The sequence below is a fragment of the Oenanthe melanoleuca genome, chromosome 5 (genome assembly GCF_029582105.1).
Source record: "Oenanthe melanoleuca isolate GR-GAL-2019-014 chromosome 5, OMel1.0, whole genome shotgun sequence".
Lineage (NCBI taxonomy): Eukaryota > Metazoa > Chordata > Aves > Passeriformes > Muscicapidae > Oenanthe > Oenanthe melanoleuca.
The window spans coordinates 34,338,517-34,358,264 of record NC_079339.1 but is presented as its reverse complement, the minus strand read 5'-3'; the positions used below and the strand labels follow the sequence as shown (position 1 = coordinate 34,358,264).

At 38.2% G+C, this 19,748-nt stretch overlaps 1 long non-coding RNA gene across 2 annotated transcripts; it reads left to right on the top strand.

Annotated features, from left to right (window-relative positions):
• The first annotated feature begins 586 nt into the window (after positions 1–586).
• On the top strand, positions 587–10,166 carry LOC130253935 (uncharacterized). 2 transcript variants are annotated; one of them, XR_008840631.1, is made up of 4 exons: positions 587–1,430; positions 4,247–4,386; positions 4,508–4,630; positions 8,462–10,166. It is a non-coding gene; the product is annotated as an uncharacterized LOC130253935 (long non-coding RNA). The 2 variants fall into 2 exon arrangements; XR_008840630.1 differs by lacking the exon at positions 4,247–4,386.
• Positions 10,167–19,748: the final 9,582 nt, after the last annotated feature.

Here is a 19,748-nt window from a genome sequence, read left to right as displayed (position 1 = left end):
TATTTGTACTCTTTTGTTGGCTAAGCTGGGGCTTTTACCAGTAAAATTAAACTGGCACAACTTCTAAACTAGATGCATTTATATGAGCACAAAAGTATCTTATAACTATAGTGGTTAAATTCCTACTCATGAAAAAATAGATATTATCACAGGAACTAAATTCTCGTAAGTAGACCAACTTTACTGTTCAGACAAAGCCTTATCCTCCTCTTTCAAACCCCTTTGCCAAGTAGCTGTCATTATTTTATGATGCAAACAACCATGCATTTGTCTGAAACCACCACAGCAGTCATTTCTGAGCCAAGTGGGTAATGCCACAATTCTAGATTGAACTCAAACCAGTTATCAAAGACAAAAAAATGCCAGGGCATTGCCAGTTTTCTGAGCCACCCAGTAACCATTAGCTTACGTTGTCTGATTTGCATGATAATTGCAAAATAAGAGGCTGTGCGATTTTACTCCGTTACCAGTTTATTTTCATACTTTGGTGTTTTTGAGGGGCATTTTTTTTTTTTTTTCTTAGTAGATACGTATTAACACCTTCTCATTCCCGCCCCACTGCAGGCCGTAACTCCGCGGCTGCGGCGCTCGCTGAGGAGCGGGAGAGGGAGCGGCGCTGCCGGCGGGTCCGGGCGAGCCTCGCCACCTCCTGGCCAGCGCCGGCACCGGCGCGGCTCCGGCTCCGGCCGCTCCGAGCTGCGCTCCCGCAGAGCTCCGGCCGCGCCGATTGCCCCGGGCTCCGCTATCACAGAGCTCCGGCCGCCCCGGGCTCCGCTAGCACTGAGCTCCGGCCGACCCGGGCCCCGCTCCCACAGAGCTCCGGCCGTTCCGAGCTCCTCCGGCCGCCCTCAGCTCCGCTCTCACAGAGCTTCTCCGGCCGCCCTCAGCTCCGCTCTCACAGAGCTCCAGCCGCCCCAGGCCCCGGCCGCCCTCAGACCCACTCTGACACAGCTCCTCCGGCCGCCCCAAGTTCCACTCTCACAGAGCTCCGGCCGACCCGAGCCCTCTGGCCTACCCGAGCCCCGCTCTCACAGAGCTCCGGCCGCCCCAATCTCCACTCTGTGTCACGGAGCTCCGGCCGCCCCAGCCCCGCTCTCACAGAGCTCCGGCCGCCCCAATCTCCACTCTGTGTCACGGAGCTCCGGCCGCCCCTAGCCCCGCTCTCACAGAGCTCCGGCCGCCCCATCTCCACTCTGTGTCACGGAGCTCCGGCCGCCCCTAGCTCCGCTCCCACAGAGCTCCGGCCGCCCCATCTCCACTCTGTGTCACGGAGCTCCGGCCGCCCCTGGCTCCGCTCCCACAGAGCTCCGGCCGCTCCGAGCTCCGGCCGCCCCCAGCTCCGCTCTCCCAGAGCCCCGGGCACGCAGGACCGTGTCAGTGCCAGCCGGCCGCGATGTTTGTAATGTCAAAACCCAGTAATTCACCTTAAGGTAGGTACTCAGCCGCCTTCTGTCTGGTGTCAGAATGTTTTGGAGTTTCCGCTGCTGCTAATTACTCTGTGTATCAGAGCAATAAGGTTCCCCCTGCCTTCCATTTGCATAAAAAAGCTGAAAGTTCTGTTTAAATATAGAAACAGGCGCCAGCATAGAAATGGATCTGGTACTTCTGGCAGCTTCTAGCCAGCAGAGGTCACGGAGCGGTGCTGCCAAGCAACTTACAGGCACCCACTGCCAACTAAATTATAAAATAATGCTACGTAGCAAAACTGCTGAATGCCCCACTTCCAGTTCAAACGAATTTAATCCATAAGACAATAGTAAGATACATTCATTGACAAGATTCGTGGCTTAATTGATAATTAATGTTAGACAAAGAGCGGCTATGAAGTAAAAAAGCTTCGCTTGCATAAAAAGTCTTTAAGCAATTTGAATATAAATAAGATCCAGAAAGTTCTTTAGAAAAGTTGGGCAAGAAAAAAATTTATTCATGAGTAAAAATAATTCTGGTTTAATTCCTTCCAGGGAAGGCAAACACAATATTTTTATCTTTAGATTGAAGTGATTTTTATTTGAAATAAAGAAGCATATTCAGAAAAGCAAGTTAAAAACCACAGCTACACCATAATGAGATACACTTGGGAATAAAAAAAGTAGGATATTCAACTACCTGCAAGTAGATGGGAGCTGGTTATTGTTCTTAGATTTCTTTTACCTGATTACTTTTTAACTTCTTCACCTGGTTACTTTTCCTGTTTGGTCCCACATTTCTTGCTTTCAAGCTCTCCAGTACCTGGCATCTAATATATATTGAAAATGGTGACAGTTTACTTTGTTATTTACCATTCTGATTGTAATGTGTCCCTAAGTATGTTTTGAAGTCTTCAGCTGTTTTTGATACCCAACTGTATTGAGTAAAGTGTAGCTCACATCTGTCTATCATTAGAATTCCCCAAGTAAAATTTTTCCACTTACACAATTTGACCTTTCCCAGTAGATATGCAGTTCACTTTTGCATTCCCTTGCAAATTGTTCTGTTGTAATCCACACACTACTTGTGGCAACATTTTCCCTATTTCTTTTACTACCATTTCAGCTTATCTGCACATTGGGCCTCACATGGTAATAGAAACAGTCTCCTCTTCTGGAATATCTTCCAGCATGATTCTCATGCGACTGCTCCCAAAACTGGTCATGGTTGGGTTCCTTTATGAATTTATTAAGACCTACTTTCTGCAAAGCATTTCTGCTGGAGAGTCTTTACAGTTATCAGGGGAAACCAGCCACAGTCTGGAAATGGCCAGTTTGGTCCTGGATTGCTTCTGCATCTGCTTCTTCTCTTTGGCTGGGAAGATTGAGAGGATGGCAACAGGATGGAAGCATGGAAGAACATGGGCAAATAGGTGGCAAATTAAAATGCAAGACAGCTTTCCTGCAGTCAGAAAGACAGAGGTTTTGGCTGATCAAACTTTGGAGTATGATAACACTGTTCAAGTACAGTATAGAGTAAGTTTAGTGCTGGCTAAAAGAAAAACAAATATTACATCAAAATGGAATCTTCAACAGAGAAGTCCTTACACAGAATACATATTCATTCCTGCTTGTAAGTGGAGGTTACCCACACATTCAGGAGACTGTCTTTCTGCAAAGGTAGCTAACCTGTCATCCTACAGAAATTTGTGTATCAAATCTAAGGACAGTAAAAGCCAAATTCACATTCACTAAGAATTTTTCCAGTTTACAGACACTATATCACAAGTTACCTACTGTGAACTTTATAGGATATAAGCCCTTTGCAAACTTTATCTTATTGATCTTTACAGAAGTCACATGAAGATCAAACTGCCATCACTCGTGTTACACATTCATTCTGTTTGTTAAAAGCATTGAGATGCATCTCAGTTAAACCTCTTTTTTCACAGTAACAGCCTAGTCTGGCAGAACCAGAACAGAAAGAGAGAACTAGAGAAAAAAAATTTACACTATCTTTGCCACAATGCAACAGTATTAATCCTTCTGTATCAGTGAAAGAAATCACTGACTAAGTTCATGAAAGTAGTTTTTCCCAGTGTAGTATTATGGAATTAGATCCTTTACCTGTATATTTCCACTGTGACATCTAAGTATTTCTGAGTTCAACACACTTTATTTCTTAGATCTGAGAAGTCCTCGTGGGGCTCTGGACACAGCATTCCAACATTACTAGTCCCACCCAAAATCTGAAGACATTCTTCTCACTGATTTAGGCATGCCTTCAGATTCTTCCAGTGTACAGTTCCTTTGTTTGCCAAATATTCTTAACCCAGTCTGAATTGCACCATTGCTTCTCCAAAATGTGGTAGCTTAGGACCTGCACTGGTATGCAGGCTCATTGCTTTCTGTCAGCATCAAGTAACTTGATTTTATATTGTTTGATACTTATGAAAGAAATAAATAAAAGCAACTTGAGCAGGAAAAAAAATTATTTCCTCCAGAAGCACTGGGTCTATATCCTGATAGTTCTGTTCTAAAATACACTGTTAATAAGAACTTGTTTCCTATTTGAATATTCCTTATTAAATAAGAAAACAGACATTAACAGACAAAGCAATCTAAGTTACTTTGTTTACTCTTCAGGTATGGTATTAAAGTAGAAAGTGTAAGAAATTCGTGGGGGCAAGGATTAGTTTAGCAAATTGCTACCAGGAGATGGCACCATTAACAAAATAATTTGAGTGCCACATATAAGTTCCTCTCAACCACCTCTATGTCTGAATGCTTTGGCAATTCCAGGTGTTGTCTGAATGTGATCCTGCATATCATTTATCCAGGCAATCCCTGCATGCCAGTGATCCCAGGCATGGTGAAAGGTCCTGCACACTGCATCAGTGGTGACTTTCTTGCTCCTGTTGGACTTTGCAAACACAGGAAGAGGCTAGGAGATACTGGGCAGCATTTTCCTCTCTGATAAGTACATACTGATTTGGAAATAGCATTGAGGGGATATAAGGGTATAATATATATCCATATGTAATAGGTTGGGGGACTTTATTTATTTATTCTTAAATTTTATTTTATTCTGCCATAAATAGGTTGCCACTAACTTGAGACCTGAATGCAGTGTCAGAGAAGGACTGATGTGAAGAGGACTAGCTCCAGTCACAGCTGCAAGAGCCAAATGCAAATGTTTAAACACTCCTTCCCAGAGGCTGAAGGTATGACATTCTTTGTCATCCTTGCAATGTCTCTAAAGGATAGGATTAAAGGATTTTATTTTTACAAGCCTGCAGGGATCCAACTTAAAATGACAAGAATTTAAAGAGAGACTTACCTGAGACCTTACCCTACCCTGCTCTGAGAGCATCCCTGTGGTCGAATTGCTTCTGTGAAAGGTAAAGGAAAGATTTTGGTTGATGGCAGCACTGTCAGAATTTCACCTGTTAACTGCAGACAAACTAGAGCTTTGCACTCACACAGCTTGCAGGATCAAATCTCCAGTGTGACAGGAAGCAAAATATTTGCCATGTGTTTCATTTCAGTTTTAAGCACTTCAGGTTTTGAATTCTCTTGGTTAAGTAATTGATGTTTGAATGCCCTGTCTCCTGCTTGGTATTTTAAAATAAACCTTGCTACAGCACAGATTATGAATCAAAACAGCTGCTGAAGCTGAAAGTGTACTTAAGCAGCAAGATGGCTCTTTGTGAATCATAGTAACTAGTCTTACATATATTACTTCAGCATCCAGGGAGCTAAATTGCATGTACTTTGGTTTAAAAAAAATCATTATATAGATCTGGTGTTTACAAATTTTTTAATGTCTTCCCTGTCAATTCCTGCCAAAAAACAATGAACTAAAAAAATCCCTTGTTATCAATATCTGTTGTCAAACTTGTGTTTTTTTGTATGCCACAGCATATGAGATTATAAATAAATCTTTTGTCTTCTGCAAATACAACCAGAAGCCATAAAAATTCAATTTTTACAAGCTTTCCAGTAAGCTGTTTGTAAGACAGTTGAACTCTGTCATAGAAGCCCCTCCAGGCATGGTTAAAACACCTACATTATCACTTGCTCATTGGTTGTGTGGTGAACTTGTAGAGGCCTGAATAAAGAAAAGAAAACAAGGGCTCAAAATTTGACTTTCTAATGGGGTTAGGTCAGGAGCTGTGTGTATGTTTCACTGTAGAGAAACCCAGTCATGAAAACATGTGGGGATAATCAATTTCTGCATTAAAAATTGTGATGAAAATGCTGTTGTAAGACTGGATATAATTTTCTTGAAGTATGCAAGTGCCCATGTAAAATCTAGATACAAAATCTTCACTCCTTTACTAAAACAGAAAGGGAGGTGATTCTCCCCTTTTTCTCAGCCCTGGTGAGGCCATGTCTGTGTCCAGTTCTGGGCTCCCCTGATCAAGAAGGACAGTGAGCTCCTGGAGAAGTCCAGAAGGGTTTACTAAAAGCTATTGAGGGACTAGAGCATCTTTATTATGAAGAAAGGCTGAGGGGGCTGGGCATGTTCAGCCTGCAGCAGAGAATGCCAAGAAAAGATCTTATCAATGCAGAGGAATATCTTAAGAGCAGGTGTCAAAAGAACTGGGGCAGACCCTTTGCAGTGGAGCCCAGCAACAGAACAAGGCACAATAGGCACAAACTGAAATACAGGAAGTTCTGTCTGAACATGGAGAAGCTTCTTTACATTGACAGAGCACTGGAACAGATTGTCCAGAGGTGTTGTGGAGCCTCCTTCTCTGGACATATTCACTGTCTGCCTGGAGGTGGTCCTGTGCAGCCTGTTCTGCATGCTCTGCTCTAGCAGGATTGGACTAGATGACCTCCAGAGCTTCATTTCAGCCCCAACCATGCTGTGATGCTGTGAAACCAGAAATTGTAGAGGCCATTGCTCAAAACACACAAAACAATCAGGAGGTATAACACAAGGAGCATAATAATTGAACATAAACACAAGGCTCTGAAAGCAAATTGATGTAGAGACCATCAGGAGTCCAGAAGGCAAAATTACAGTATGGTGCTATTTTATTCATGAAAGAAACAGCCTAAATGAAGTAAAACTAGTGTAATAATGTCAAAAATTAAAGAACTGGGTCAAAATTCAACAGCAGGATAGGCAAATGGAATTATGAACAAAAATGTTCTCAACTTCTTGTTAGCAACAGTGAAAAGGGAAATAAAAAATTGTGCATGGTCTCAGTAATCAACCAGAACTCAGAATGCATTTTTCATCCTAGCCAAAAGCAGCACACAGAATAGTATCTGGCTGCTTGGAGTCATTAAAAATGTTATAGTATTAATCAGTCTTTCTACTGCACAATGATGAGCTACGAGAGCCCTTGTCATTCCTAACTTACAGTCTTACTGCTGTAGCTTACTAAACCTTGTTCTCTGAGCTTCAGCAACCCCTCTAAACTGCATTCTGAGAAACTCTAATAAGCTGTGTTCTCTAAAAAGCTGTATTTAGTGCAAAATATACCTTACTGCACACATTCATGGCAAAAGACAATGGAGTCAGGGTTCTCTGTACATGCATTGGGTTTATCAGCTTTTCTGCTTGCAGTTCAGCATATAGGGAATAATGCTTAATGACATTTGAGAAAATGTGTTGGGTTTTTTCTCTTGCCTATCACTTTTAGCTGAATTATTCTTTGATTATAACCTCAATTTAAATGAATCAGGGAGGATACAAGTTAGAGTTGAAAGCAGGATGAGTTTTAGTTCTTCATTTCTACTGGCCATTCATCTGAATGTCATGAGGGAATCCAGCCACTGAATGCCTGAATGTTTGGAGTCTCTGGAACTGATGGGAAGCCTGAGCATTGCCCTTTAACCTTCTGGCCTCTTGGCTTACTCTTAGATTCCCTCAGAAAAGCTGAACCTTGCTGTTCAACTTCCTATCCCAGCAGTAAATTCAAACTCCATTGTTACCTAAAGTCCTAGAATCTCTCTGAAAAGTGAGCTCTCTGCTTTACAGTTTAACCCTTCAAGCACTGAATCAATGATGTGATCAACTTTCACTATAGCAAAAGTTTTGCCCTCCTTTTTTAAAATCAGATTGGTTTTTACTTAATAGAATGGAGGAGATTATAAAGTTCTGGAAAAAGAACAAATACCCAACACCTTTTTTTTTTTTATCTGTCCCTATTTATGAAAATCTTGGAAATTCATCTGTCTTCAGGAAGATGGGGAAGTCTCTGTCTTCCTTTAGCAGAATGCTAAAGAAGCTCCAAGCTTCTCATTCCACATGCTGCAATTTGCAAGCAAACTGCTGTCAAGTAGGGGTCCCACTGCTAGAGCAACTAGAGCTTATAGCTGCAGGTCCTGTGCCTCCAGTCACTAGAATGAAAGTAGGGAAACACAGATTAGAAAACAAGGTGGATTTTGCAATCTGATGTGATTATGTTTACATTCTGGAAAACATGCATTGATAGATTCACACATTATGTGCATTTTTGGAAGGAGAATATAGAATTAATAAAACACTCCATCAGAGCAGCAAATAACTAGACAAGTCAAATTGAATATTGTGTTGCATACTAAAAAAGCTGGAAAGGTTGTGAAGCAACTAGGGCAACCTTGCTGTGAAGAGACTTCACTGTGTTAGCCTCAGTTAAGATGGAAGAGAGAGGCAGTAGTGTGCAGAAAGTGCAAAAACAAGGAGGTGGATTCTCAATGAGAAATCCAGAAAACAACAAGGAAAAATCCAGAAAAAAAAAAACCAAGATAAAAGAACAAGGATGAGGCTTATAGAGACAATTATAGAGACAATTTTTACTCCAGGAAAAATGATTCATATAGCCACTCTTTCTTCCACATGATAGATGTAGAATCTCTTCCCTATCAAGTGCAAAACCTTTTGATTGAATACTGTAGAAGAGAATTCAAGCCCCCCATTCTCCCCCCACCTCCCCATCTCCATTGAGAGGCTGGGAGCTGTCTGGTCTATCACCTATGGAAAAAACTCTTTTGCATGAACTTCAGGTATGAACTTCTGTCTGATTCATTTTTCTGTTCTCATGTTTCTGTTTTAGAGTTGATTAGAGAAGAAAAAGAAAAGTATTCCATGTGCTGGAATAGAACTGCACTTCTCCTGTCACTGATCTTCAGGTCTGGCAAAGAAATCAGCTGTGCCCTCAATCATCCCCCAGGCTGAAAGCACTTATATCCAAGAGCTTCAGAGTAAAAAGTCAGCTAATCAACAAACAGACGACCAAACAAAAGATTTATTGGTCAAGAGTGGACTATTTTTCAATTAGTTCCTAATCTGTGCAGTCCTGACCAAAACCTGACTGGGACACCAGTCTAACAGTCATGAAAGGCTCACCAACAGTAGTGCAAGGTGTACCTGAAAGCCACTGAGGCACACTTTGATTCCAGGCTTTACATAGGCACACTTTGAGGCACATTTCCTTGTGCTCCAGACCTTTGCCAGCAAGCCTACAAAGCTCAGTTTCTCTCCAATTTTGGTGAATTGTCACATTTACTAGTGCTGCTTCTTGCTTATATTTTGATGTAAATTTTAATCTGGACTGCAAAACTTTGGGTCCATCTGCCCATACAAGGTTACAAAACCCCAGGACTTTAAACAGAGCTGCCTAAAAGTAACAGAACTGGGTAATGTTGAAAGGCTTTCCTCTCTCCTTCCTGCACAACTCACTGAGAGAAACTGATGACTATTTTGAAGAGCAGACCACCAACATCTAGAACTCTGGAATCACAGGTCAAATCTCAGCAGGGCTCACTCAACTCTTCATCCTTCCAAAGTACCTAATGTAAGTAAACATGGGGCATCAGGTTGAAACCTTGAAAGAGGAGCACCTGCCAGCACTAAGTTAAAATATCTCCTAAGAGTTTGGCCATAGACCTACTCTGCTGGTGGTCCTGGGCAAAATTTCCCTTCCAAATTTCAGTCTTGATAAAGGCCCCTTCTCCCTTGTAGGAGGCTGTATGAATATAGCTCTTGGAAGCTGTAAATAAAAGTGATCAAATGTTCAGCATCCAAACAGTTTTTTATGCAGAATTTTGTTTCCAAGTGTCAAGAGTATCCTTCCAGAAAAAAAAGTCAAACCACAAACAAAAAACAGACCAAAACAAATAAAAAAAAACTCAATGAGAGTTTAACAAACTTACATTTCTCAGACAGATTAAAAAAAATCAGTTTTCTTTTCCAAGAAAAAAAATTGAGACCTAAAACCCTACAGTTTTTACAAGCAATACTTCATGCTAGTTTTAGGTGTAGTTAGATTTTCACTGATTGCTTTAATCAAAGTAGGCAAGCCAGTTCATTAAAAGAGGCAAGATCATGAAAGGCATATATTGTATATCTGATAAATATCTTAAGTAAAAAACAAATTAATTAAAATTAATTAAAATAAACAAAAAAATTCTTCACTGAAAGTGTGGCCAAGCATTGGAATGGGCTACCCAGGGAAATGGAATCACTATCCCTGGAAGTGTCCAAAAAATGTGTAGATGTGTCACTAAAAGACTCATTTTTGTGGTACATGGAAGTGTTAGTGGTTGGACTAGATCATCTTGGACATCTTTTGCACTCTTAAAGATTCTGTGACATAATTATGTCACAGTTATTTGAAATGGGTATGACAAGACACATCTTTCTAGCCAGTGTTGTAGTGGGACAATAAAATGTCATTTTTTCCCAAAGTTTACCAATAGGTTAAAGTTAGAGGTGAGAAAAATAAAAGCCTTTGATGATATCAGATCCAAGTTATCAGAATTGTTGATATTCTGTATTGACAATTGTATTGACAATTCAGATAAACTAAGATGTGAATAGCTTCCAGAGAAGTGTTGCATTCTTGTTTTCACAAGGTTCCACAACTGGATTTTTTTTTTAAGTACAAAGAAAAGCATAGAAAAGAAAAGCCAAACCACTGGGATAATCAGGCTTCTAAAACTGGATTAAAATTACTAAAGCAATCAAACAAGTTGTAATTGAATCAATGTTTACCAGCAATTTTGATATATTGTACTTTAATTTAATTTATTTTCTCTACCTAGAGAACTCTCTTGTTTTTTCCTACATTTTGTCCATACCCAATATTTCTTGCTTCTTCAGGCTTTTTATCCCACAGTATGAGGCCTAAAAGCTCTTTCTAAACCACAAAGGAACAATGTGTACATCGATTCCACATCATTTAATTGAAAAAATTACAATGAATATTTAGACTTTAATCATCAAATGCACCTAAGATATATCTAGGAATATATGAGTGATGTAGAGTTCTGGGAAAGGAAGACAAGGTAGGTAAGGCAAATGGAGGAAGGCATGGAAATGTAAGGCAAAGCAAAGATACTGTTTTGCAATTTTAAGGTCTGAATGTCCACCTTTTCTTAAAGGTGTGTTTATTTGTTATTATATTAATATTCTGTTATCACCTTTTACTCCATCAGTTAAGGATCAAAATATGCAATAATATGTTAGTCTCAAGGCAGCTGGTCGTCAAAAAAGGATTTTTTTCTGGAAGGGTTTGAAATCCATATAATAATAAAACTATTTTAAGTTCCCTCTGCACATTTTCTTTACATTTGAAACACCTTGTATGCAGCTATTCTGTGATGGAGGTTATGGTCTGATTCTCACTAGTTTATTTCCATTACTCCAGAGATTTTATAGAAACTGGAGAAATCCATGCAATGCATAAAAAACAACCATCTTTCCCACTCTTGTATCAGCACAATTTGTTTTTACCACTTTACCCTAGGAATTAAAAGGGAAACAAATCAATAAAACTCATTACAGGCAGAATTTTGATAAGTACAGTCATTAGCATATCTGAGTTTGTTCTGTGTGTTAGTGCCACCAATGCTGGGCTGAGTAGCAAAGAGCACCTGTCAAAACAAAGGAGCTTCACGCCTCACAAGTTTAAGCCCCAGGTAAGAAACTCTGCCTTGTGGATAGGCTGAAAAGAAGATGTTGCAACCTGAAACGAAATAGACTTGTAAGAGAGAAAATGAGATCCCTCTGGGTGCCAATAGTCCTCTGTTTGCCATGATTAAATCCTCTTTGTTTCATTACATACATCAGTGGAGAAACAAACAATGAGATCAAGATAAAGAGCTTGCAACACATCTTTCTCTCTTTTTCTCTCTCCGTCAAAATTGCCACCTTTTTCCTTGGACGGGCTTAAAAGAACTGCCTTGCTCAAATAAAATTGATGAGACCTCTGAGCAGGTGTACAAGACAGCTTTTGGCTTTAAAAAAGTGTGAAGCACTTATGTCAATGACCTGATCAAATGATAAGCATGCTGGCTTCCTTTGCTCTCTAATTAATTTTCTGTCTTGAAGGGAATACCTAGCATTGCATGATGCTTAAGCTAAGTCTTCCAAGTCTTAGCACCAACTGAAAGTCAATGAAATAATGCTTATTTTTCAGAAAACAAACTATTGTAGAGTATATGCACCTCACCAGAATTACAAGAGTATTGTAATTCTCCAGCTTAGACCAAATGTTTGTTTCAGCAATTGTCTTAAGTACAGCATAGAGTTTCATTGTTAATGTCACACAGAGTTTCTTTGTCTAAACATAACAAAGATGCTGGCAGGATAGTGGCTCCATAAAGCTGGCAGGAACTGGAGTCCAACAGACATACATTTTAATTATCTCTTTGAATCAGTAACTTCACTCAGAGATATTTATTACCATGTACTTTATTGTAAAGCAATTACAAATAGCTGCAGCTTCTTCACAAACACTGATTTCTCCCTGTAGAAGTGGTATAGTCCAGTGAGGGAGTGACCAGATCAAGTAATGAGTATACACTGAAATAATAATCAACCCTTTGCACTTTATTTTTATTGAAGTGGAAGGAGTTAGCATCAATACTGTTCAATGGTAATATACATCCTATAATGCTGAAGTGCAAAGCTGAATGCTAAAAATGAATGCTTCTTTACCAGAGGTTGATTGTGAAAGAATAGAGTTAACAAGCAATCTGTACTTAGGGATATTATCTTTTTGTTTCATAAAGTTAAAGTAGTTTCCAAAGCTTCCTCTTCCTTAACCTGTTTATATTCTACAAATGATATGGATGTACTACTTCTGTAAGTAAAAATATATACAGGACAGACATCATGGCTGAATTAGTGTAGAACTAATTGCAGTAACAGTTTGTGTTATTGAAGTTAAACTGATACTCAGCTTAGGTATCCTCGATGAGGTGAGATAAGGGTTCACTCAGGTGCAGATACACAATACAGTTGAAAAAAAGAGAAGCTAGGCTAGTCTGATAATTACACTTTTTTTGTTGATGACTTCCTCTCCATGGAAGAATAGGATTCCACAAATGAAGTATGCCTTACTGAGTTTATTTACCCACACACACAGACACACACCCCCACAAGCACCTGGATGTAAACAGTTCTTGCTTTCAGACTATGGAGCATTTTCTTGCTTTGGCCTCAGCCTGTGGTTACTGTTTGCTGACTCTGAGGAGCTCAAGTCTTTGAATATCATTTGTAGAAACAGCACCAACAACAGAAGGGCATGCTGCAGAGTCAAAAGAAATAGGCAGATGAAAGACTAAGAATGGAAAGCAGGGTTCAAAACTTTACTGATGATAAGAAGAAAATTGTCAGTGGACTAAGCTTAAGCTGAACAAACTATTGGTCTTTTATTACTTTAAATGTCCAAGTCTGAAATTGCATTTTTGTATCTAATTTTTAAATCAAGATTTTCTTGTGCTCTCAACACAGTATAACAATCTTAAACTTCTAAAACCCACATATGGTTATGATTTTTAAACTAACATAAAGGACAAGGTTTGGTGATCCTCCTAGTGTTACTTTATATAATTTCTCTGATTCACTGAACAGCTACTGCTGAAATAAGAGTTCTACTGTGAGCAAAAGTAGGGTATTCAGGCTGAATCCAGTGGGATGTGGCACTTTCTCTTCCTTGGTATGCTTTGCAGTCTACCAAGGGACTAGAGACTCAGTTCTTTTTGGCATCAAATATTTGGAATTTCAGCTTTGGATTTCAGTTCTCATGGAACCCTGAACTGACAATCTTAGACAGTTCAGGTTTTACCCCTGCAGTGACTTAGACAGCTGACAATAGGACCAGGCCATCGTCCAGCTGTATCACTGCTGTGTTGAAATGTAAAGATAAGAGTGCTGAAGCAAAACAAATACAGCATCATTATGTATTTTCTTTATTATTAGAGGGTTTTTTAAAACTTTCAGAGGGAAAGACTAGTTGCTACGAATTTTTAAACTGGAAATACTAGTCACACAGAGGAATTTTAATTCTGCTGTTGCCACAGTCAGTCACACTCAGAATTCACACCTGATCTCTTTGTAAAGGCATAAAGTAAGAACAAATTAGATTCTCTCTCCTTACAGTACCCCTAATGCTGTCCTGCCATTGACACTCCCAAGACATTAGGGAAAAAAGATAAAATACTTCTGTGGACATAAACTAGTAGTAACTTTTTCAGTTAGGGAAGCTGGCTTTAATATGGCAGCCAACACCAAATCACTCTGATGAGAATCTGATGGATTGTTTTGTTTCCACAGGATGATCCAACAAAGTGGTGTATCCATTTCTTTTTCTTGACCCTGAATGGTCAAGGAAGCTTTGTGGTTCATTTTACACTTCCTGTTTTATTGTATCTGCTCTAGGGATAACCCATTATAGAAGTGAGCACTTCTATTTCCACATGAAGATGTTGGTATTAATAAGTTTCAGAGAAGACAAAGCTTATGTAAAACATAGCATGAGAAAGAGAAATGCTGAAACACGTTTTTAAAAATGATAAGAATATCAATCACTTTAAAGTAGAAAAGGACCTCAATATTTGCATTTGTAACAAGAAAAAGTTATGGGTTTCTTGCTTTGTTTTTTTTTTCTTCTTTTTTTCCTTTGAGAAGAAAGATGCAGAAAAGGGCACTGCATTAGTTAAATATTGTACCTTGGAACATCAGTCATTTTCTACTCAATAATACTGAAAGGGTCTAATTTATAAGTTTTTCCATTTCTCTGTTATGCTGGTTTGTAAGTTCTGACATTGCTACTGGTATGTTAATGAGAAGCTAGTGTTCCATTAAGAGTAAACCATATGCTCTACCGCATACTGTGAAAGAGAAAGCATATAATGTGACTGTTGCCTTAGTAACACATTAATTCATTTTGTCAGTGTTGGCACAGATCATTTCATTTATAAGAAAACAAGTATAATAGTTTACCACATCTATAATATTTACAGTGTTTCTGTTACAAAACAGTGACAAAATGAGTTTAAAAAATAGAGTTGGGATAGTATTATTAAAATATGGTATTTGTGGTAAAAATGTTCCCATACAAATTAAAAATAAGATTCGTGTAAATTTCTTTTCACATTATAGCACCAAACTGTTTGGTTTTCTGCATATTTGTATTCCACTAATAATATGCATAAAAATATAGTCCATGAAAAGCCACAAGTACATTAGCAGTTTTTAATGAATGCTAAACAAAATATTTCATACAACAGTTCTGTTAAGTTACAACCATTAAAACCTAATTGTATGTTAGTGTGTTACTCATAACAAAGCTAAACATTTATCTCTTTTATCTGGTCTTCCAGATGTTTCTCAGAATTTTAACACTGCTAAAATGCTGTAATTAAAGTATCCTGTTCCCTTAAGAGATCATATCTTACATTTTATTAATTTAAGACATAAGTACATATGAATATATATCTGTGTGTGTGTGTATAGACATAAATGATACTTAATGTGAATTGAGAGGCTGCAAATATTTGATAAGGAAAAGAAATGCAGAGGGAGGAAAGGTAACTCCTCTCACTATAGTTGGCACCTTCAGAATGGTCTCAGCTCTACTTCTTGTTCTTAGATCATTGTACATCTGTAAATGCATGTTTTTAACAACAAACCTTTTTCATCTGGAATGCACACCAAGAACCTTACACTAAAATAAACAGCATTATATTTTAGATACCACTGTCATGATAAAGTTATTTTCCTAGTTCAATTACTCTCTGTTGCACATCCCAAAGAATCAGTTAATAAGTCATCATCAATGTTTACAGCTCTTCAGTTATTTGGACTAATGCACATATCCTATAAAGGTTCAGTACAGTTCAATTTCTTGTCACAGTATAGATAGGGGGGCAATTTACTTTCTCCAAAATAAAGAAGAAATAATTCCAAAACTGTGTTTGGACCATACCTGGACAATCTATAATGCTATGGACTTTTTTTTTTTAAAGAGGATTTAAACACAATTATGAAATTTCTAATGTATCTCACAAATTACTTTCATCAAAACTTATTAAGTCTTCTGAACAACTTTGGAAAAGTTAAAAGGAAAAACTTATGGTAATATAATGAACAATAATTTGCATCTGGAATACAGTAATGGAAAAAGTATGAGTCATAAAAAACAATGTTGTAATACTATATCTAATTTTTGTAGTTACTTAATGTTTTATTTTATTTATTGAAGAATAAAAATAAATCTTTTAAGTCTGAAATATGACTTCTTTTAATTGAAGGAACTTTAGTCGTTAAAGGACATTTGTCACCTGTACAACCAAATTCTATTTCTAGACTAACATCTTAATATTTATTAGATTAATATTGTGAAATTCAAAGATTAATGAATATTATTTCTCATATTAGATGGTTCTCAAATAACCTAGGTAGTATACTTAATAATCTCCAGAATAGAAATAAACCAGCTATAATTATAAAGAGCTAATAGAGTAGTTAAATCTCTTGCTAGATACAACAAGTCCAGTTCTGCACTACTGGCAGCTTTCTATAGATGTCTGCTAACATACAACATGTGGTTAACTTGGTTGAGGAAATCAGGTTTTACGTGCTAGAAGCTGGATGTTGTACTGATGGAAGATCACATGGTAGCACAGAACACTTTATATTTCTAAAGACCATATCTAATAAGGAAAAACAGGAAGGAGAAATCTTGTGAGCATTAGGGTTGCAGAACTTTTATGGAAGCCATGCAGCACATTTGATCCAAAGGCTGTGTAGTGTACTCAAATTTTCTTTCACCTTTTCTTTCACCCCAAGATCACACCACCTCTATGACAGGAGAATCAAACCAATAATCTCTTCATGTATATACAGAAAGTATGAAATAAGGAAAGAGTCACGATTCTTTACCTACTGTGGAGCACAATATCAATTACTTTCTAAAGTTCTCAGGACTCTGAACATTTGGAATACTTTGGCTCAATATACCTAATTCAATGTTGAATTTATCATGTTCTTCTTTTTACCTAAGCATTGAAGACATTTTTCATTATCACACAGAATGGTGTGTCCTCTCTTTAGATGATTTTGCATTTTTCACAACTGCTATGGAGAAATAAGATGATTAAGTATGATTAGAAACATAGGTACTAAATACATATTATACTAAACAACTACCATAAGTTTTCTCTGTGGAAGTAATTATGTTAATGTATATGAAAACTTAAATCAATGAATGAAAGTTTTCTAGTTGCACATACCACCACTAATGCAAGGTTTCAATATTGATTACTGTTTCATAAAAGTCATAGTTATGGGACTTCCTGTAACAGTTATTATTATCATTTTCTTTGTACAAACCAAACTGACGAACTTGGAACATTTATATAAATGGTTCTAAAGATAAAGATTTTTCAAAAGTGTCCACTGGAGTTCAGAACATAAGTATGTATTAGCACATCATTGAGGAAACCTATTCTCAAGAAATGTGCTTTACTGAGCATGCATTTTTAACAAGAAAAGACATCCAAGTGTGTCTAAACTAAATCAAATGTTAGACTCTTATCTGAACCCAGAGCTGGGGTAAACTTTGCCCTGATTTCTTCAACAGCATGGACATGAAAGATCTCTTCCATTTCTGCTGGACATCTCACATTACTTACCAGTCCTTTAAAGGCAAGTTAAGGACAATTTTCGTGTCCTACTTCTCTGAAGGAAACATGTGGCTGGGTAAGTAGATGGAGCAATGCCTTCTGCTGAGTTGCTGATGCTAAATCAGCATTTAAATCCATTTTAAAATATTGGATACTTTTGAAAATCTCTGTCAGAATTCTAATTTTATGTTTCTCATTTAGTCAGCAGCAAGCAGAATTTTGACCTGTGGAACACAGAGCAAATTCAGATTCATGCCAAAAGGTTTATGTACAAGTCCATGTTCAAGGGGTTGCACCAAGGTGTTCTCTCCAAAATGACAGTCTGCCCCTTAGACACAATCACTGCTTACCAACACACCTACTCACTTTTAGACTGCAGGCTCCCTGCTAATCTTTTTTCAAGCATTCTGGACCTGACACTGTGCATAACACTACACACTTACTCTATGTGTGTATAAAAGACTTGGGCTAATGTTTCAGCATTCCTCATGCAGCACAAAGAACAGCCAGGAAAAACAAAGAAAAGCCAAGTTTTGTGTTGGATTCTCCAGGGAAAACATGCAAAACCTAGTTTTTCTCTAGTAACTGACCTGATTACTGACAAATACCATTTGAGAGCTAAAATTCAAGCAACTTATTTAAAAATCTTTAAGGTACAGGCTATTATACGACCCAATAATTATTGCCTTAATTGTTGGACATGTGTCAAGCAACATTCACAGTAGCAGAACTTAGGTGGCTTCCTGCAGCTTTGGCCTCACTATAATATGCCATTTCACTTATGAAGCACATTGTGAACAAACAGTAGTGTTCTGCTGTCTTGACACTGTCCCTGCATGCTGGAGGGACAGGACAACCACCTATAGCAGCTACTGTAAGAAAACACTCTGTTCCTTAAAAGCAACTCATTTATTTTCAGCCTGCCTCTACCACTGCTTTTGTCCAGAGCTCATCAACTAGTTAAGCACAGCTTATGAAAAACAACTAGTAAAGAAATGGGAAGCTCTCAGAAAGGATAAAGAATCTTAAGTGCAACATATAGAATGTTTAAAAGCTATCGTCCCCTTGTCAGTGGCAAAATGTTTAGCTTGTAACAACCCTGCAATATGTCCAGGATAGCATGTAAACACAGTAGAGCTAGTTGTATCTGGCACACAAGCATTCTAACTTGCTTCTGACAGCCAGATCACCAGAAGCTTATTCAGATTTAGGGGGTGGTGGTGATGAGTCTTTGCCAGTTGTAGAAATAGTAGCCTAACAACTTGTAATACATATAATTACTCTCCATATCCCCTGGTCAGCATATCTTCTGATATGTAAATTAGATGGAGCAAGCAGATGTATAACCTAGGAAGCATTCCAGATTCATCTTGATAAAAGTATGGTATTCATAATGGGCAGGGTTCCTTTGTCTATAACAATGACACACCAAAAATACATGCAATGTAAAAATAAAGCTATTGATCATTTCCAGGGGTACAGTCTACATGGAATATTTTTATTCCACCTGCCATATCTAATAAGCAGTATTATTTGCTAGCCTCACATTAAGGTAAATATGTGACAAAAACACAAGGAGAGATGATAGAACCTGCAAATATCCTAAAAAGAAATTTCTTCAACTTGTGAATTTACCTAAAAATGAGAAACTAGGGAAAGATGAAGTTGAAAGTGGTAAAATTCATGTCTAGAGTAGATACTTTTATGTGCATTGGAAAGATTTCGAGAGCTCTCTCCCTATCTACCTTATTGCCTGTTAAAATTGTCTCCTCCACAAACACTGAATCACAGAATCTTAGAATGGTTTGGGCTGGAAGGGACCTTAAAGGTCATCCAGTTCCACCTATCTCAATGTCCCAAGCCCTGACACTAGGCAACACAGGGAGCCCTAAAGAAAAATATTTTTATTTCTTGGGGAAAGGAACAGCCACGGGTCACTTAAACCATCTATTTTCTTCTTTTCAATCAATACTAAGGCTTACTGAGCCTTTCTGGTGTTTTAACTAACGTCTAAAAATAGTGGAAGTTAACACACACTATCTCTTTTACCACTTGCACTTACAATGGTATAGGCACAGTTTTAGGGGGTTGGGTCTTTTTTTTGGTTTGGGGGGGCTTTTTGTTTTGTGTTGGGTTTTTTTGTCTCTCATGACAGCGCTTATGCTTTTGAAGCAAACTAGTTTTCTGGACATATTTAGATTTAGGAACACTGAGTATAGTAAATCCCGTATTTTAGGAAACATCATGATTTGGCATATTGTCACACACAGGAAACATCAAACCTTTTTCTTAAGATTAACTTGTTGACACAGCTAAGATATCTTTCTAAGACATGATTTTCACTGTTTAATGATGCATTTGAAATAATGTAGCAAATCAAATCTGTACTCAATGTGACTGTGGAGTGCTGCTATTCTCTAGGTATAT